Below are 4160 nucleotides of genomic sequence, written 5' to 3'. Positions count from 1 at the left end.
TTCATTTCCGAGCCTTATGACGGCCAGCTTCATTTGCATCGACACTGCTGTCTTCCTCATGTTGTCAAACCCCAACAACAACCTCCAAAGGCAATATCAAAGTCTAGAATCAATACTATTCATCAACAGCTCTCCTGCATTCACTAACAACACAAATGAATACACCTGCCTAACGACACACATCTGTGAAGCCAACTCAACAAATACTTGTAGTACCTTAAAATGGGTGGACCATGTACAAAAGGTGCAGTCATTTCTAAACGGATCATCTGATATGTATGAAAATACCCTCAAATTATAGCTGACAGTCTGCACTTCACCCCCGTTGTCATTGTATCATTTCAAACTCAAAGTGCTAGAGTACAGAACCAAAATAACAAAAAATGGTCACTGTCCAATGAATTATGGTGCTCACTGTATCTGCTGTGTGTTGTCATCCTGACCCAGATATGGTTCCAGAACCGCCGGGCCAAGTGGAGGAAGACTGGAGCTCTGGGAGAGAGCAGAGGATTGGACAAACTCTTAGACATCAACCAACAGCCTGAGAGGATAGTGCCGCTTCCTCCCCTGATTGGATCCCTCCAAACCAGGCCACACCCACTACGGCACAAGCTCTTCATCTCCAGGCCACCCCACCATCCCATTGGTGTTTACCAGAACTTCCTGCCCAAGCTCCACCCAGCCCTGGTACCCTACTCTGAGCCCTACCTGCTTCCCCTCCCAGCCCAGTCCTAGTTGACCCTAATGACACACACCATACCTGGACACACACTCAGCTGACAGACGAACACACCGGATGTCTTGTATGTCCAATATGTCTGTCCCTGTACATATGTGTTTTCTGCACATGAAACAATTCTACTCATACAGAAATCTGCTATTTACAATAATTTCATACAAAGTATCATAAATAAAGGTCTTCAGTCTGAGCATGATTAGCTGAATCAGGTGTGTTATTGTAGGGCTGGACTGAAACACCCAGTAGAGGTCTCCAGGACCAGAGTGGGAGAATTGGAGACACATGTCTCAGACTGATCCTGGGTTCTCTGGGATTCTTAGAAACACTCTGACTCAGTCATCATCCTCAGTGTTACGTCACTTCCAGGGTCAACCATATAGTTCCTTGAATCTGAGTAGTCCTCTCAAAGGGTAAAGTAGTTTATGTGATATGATATGATTAATAGGACAATGTTCTGGAGTCGTTAAACAATGAACATTTATGGGTGACGATTGCCAAGGAAACCATTATATATTATCATAAGGTATTTATAGTAGAAACTCAATAAATTACATATAGCCCACACATACGGTGCCAGGGTTTGAGAGAAAGAAAGATAGAGAGAGAAATAAAGAGAGGGAGAGACAGAGAGGGGGGGGGGGGGGTATTTCAGATGATATGGGGCCTATAAAAGGGATACTGTGTTGAGATTTCAGATTATTACTCAATTGGTTTATTGCACTCTACATATATGGTACTACCTTATCTTAATTCACCTGGGGTGAATCTGAGGGCAGGGCATGTGTACGTACAGTCATTATCTGAGACAGACACACACACACACACACACACACAACCAGGTGTAGAGTCATCATAAAACAATTGTGTAAGATGGTTAAATGTTTCAGTGTTGCAGACAGAAATAGAGTAGATCAGTAGATCTCTGAGAATTGTGTTTTTAACTGCAAGTTCTGGAAATGTCATCCCAACTGAACACATGATCATCTACAGTGCCATGCAAAGGTATTCATCCCTTCCTCTTGAAGGATGGATAGGACCAAAGCGCAGCGTGGAAAGTGTTCATGATTTTTAATACCGAACTCGAACAAAACAACAAAATACAAACAGAACGTAAAGTTCTGCAGGGCTAGACAGCAACTATGCAAAAACAAGATCCCACAATCTAAGGTGGGAAAAAGGGCTGTCTAAGTATGATCCCCAGTCAGAGACAACGATAGACAGCTGCCTCTGATTGGGAACTATACACGGCCAACAAAGAAATAGAAAAACTAGAATGCCCACCCAAATCACACCCGACCTACCCAAATAGAGAAATAAAAAGGCTCTCTAAGGTCAGGGCGTGACACTTGGTGGTTTTCCAATTTTGTTGCATTACAACCTGTAATTTAAATTGATTTTTTATTTGGATTTCATGTAATGGACATACACAGATAGTCCAAATTGGTGAAGTGAAATGAAAAAAATAACTTGTTTCAAAAAATACAAAAGATTTCAATAATGGAAAAGTGGTGTGCGCATATGTATTCACCCCTTTTGCTATGAAGCCCCTAAATAAGATCTGGTGCAACCAATTACCTTCAGAAGTCACATAATTAGTTAAATAAAGTCCCCCTGTGTGCAATCTAAGTGTCACATAATCTGTCACATAATCTCAGTATACATACAGTGGGGCAAAAAAGTATTTAGTCAGCCACCAATTGTGCAAGTTCCCACTTAAAAAAGATGAGAGAGGCCTGTAATTTTCATCATAGATACACTTCAACTATGACAGACAAAATGAGAGAAAAAAAATCTGGAAAATCACATTGTAGGATTTTTAATGAATTTATTTGCAAATCATGGTGGAAAATAAGTATTTGGTCACCTAAAACAAGCAAGATATCTGGCTCTCACAGACCTGTAACTTCTTCTTTAAGAGGCTCCTCTGTCCTCCACTCGTTACCTGTATTAATGGCACCTGTTTGAACTTGTTATCAGTATAAAAGACACCTGTCCACAACCTCAAACGGTCACACTCCAAACTCCACTATGGCCAAGACCAAAGAGCTGTCAAAGGACACCAGAAACAAAATTATAGACCTGCACCAGGCTGGGAAGACTGAATCTGCAATAGGTAAGCAGCTTGGTTTGAAGAAATCAACTGTGGGAGCAATTATTAGGAAATGGAAGACATACAAGACCACTGATAATCTCCCTCGATCTGGGGCTCCACGCAAGATCTCACCCCGTGGGGTCAAAATGATCACAAGAACGGTGAGCAAAAATCCCAGAACCACACGGGGGGACCTAGTGAATGACCTGCAGAGAGCTGGGACCAAAGTAACAAAGCCTACCATCAGTAACACACTACGCCGCCAGGGACTCAAATCCTGCAGTGCCAGACGTGTCCCCCTGCTTAAGCCAGTACATGTCCAGGCCCGTATGAAGTTTGCTAGAGAGCATTTGGATGATCCAGAAGAAGATTGGGAGACTGTCATATGGTCAGATGAAACCAAAATATAACTTTTTGGTAAAAACTCAACTTGTCGTGTTTGGAGGACAAAGAATGCTGAGTTGCATCCAAAGAACACCATACCTACTGTGAAGCATGGGGGTGGAAACATCATGCTTTGGAGCTGTTTTTCTGCAAAGGGACCAGGACGACTGATCCGTGTAAAGGAAAGAATGAATGGGGCCATGTATCGTGAGATTTTGAGTGAAAACCTCCTTCCATCAGCAAGGGCATTGAAGATGAAACGTGACTGGGTCTTTCAGCATGACAATGATCCCAAACACACCGCCCGGGCAACGAAGGAGTGGCTTCGTAAGAAGCATTTCAAGGTCCTGGAGTGGCCTAGCCAGTCTCCAGATCTCAACCCCATAGAAAATCTTTGGAGGGAGTTGAAAGTCTGTGTTGCCCAGCAACAGCCCCAAAACATCACTGCTCTAGAGGAGATCTGCATGGAGGAATGGGCCAAAATACCAGCAACAGTGTGTGAAAACCTTGTGAAGACTTACAGAAAACATTTGACCTCTGTCATTGCCAACAAAGGGTATATAACAAAGTATTGAGATAAACTTTTGTTATTGACCAAATACTCATTTTCCACCATGATTTGCAAATAAATTCATTAAAAATCCTACAATGTGATTTTCTGGATTTTTTTTTCTCATTTTGTCTGTCATAGTTGAAGTGTACCTATGATGAAAATTACAGGCCTTTCTCATCTTTTTAAGTGGGAGAACATGCACAATTGGTGGCTGACTAAATACTTTTTTGCCCCACTGTACTCCTGTTTTGAAACATCACTAAGCAAGGAGCACCACCAAGCAAGCGGCACCATTAAGACCAAGAAGCTCTCCAAACAGGTCAGGGACAGAGTTTTGGAGAAGTACAGATCAGGGTTGGGTTATAAAAAAATATCCGAAACTTTAAACATCC

At 42.3% G+C, this 4160-nt stretch overlaps 1 pseudogene; it reads left to right on the top strand.

The window, feature by feature from the left end:
* LOC139379157 (intestine-specific homeobox-like) overlaps nucleotides 1–780 on the top strand; it is a 3352-nt pseudogene extending 2572 nt beyond the window's left edge.
* Nucleotides 781–4160: the final 3380 nt, after the last annotated feature.

The sequence above is a fragment of the Oncorhynchus clarkii genome, chromosome 21 (genome assembly GCF_045791955.1).
Source record: "Oncorhynchus clarkii lewisi isolate Uvic-CL-2024 chromosome 21, UVic_Ocla_1.0, whole genome shotgun sequence".
In the NCBI taxonomy this organism is placed as follows: Eukaryota; Metazoa; Chordata; class Actinopteri; order Salmoniformes; family Salmonidae; genus Oncorhynchus; species Oncorhynchus clarkii.
Note: the sequence above shows the minus strand (reverse complement) of the source record. Positions and strands in the feature narration are given on the sequence as shown.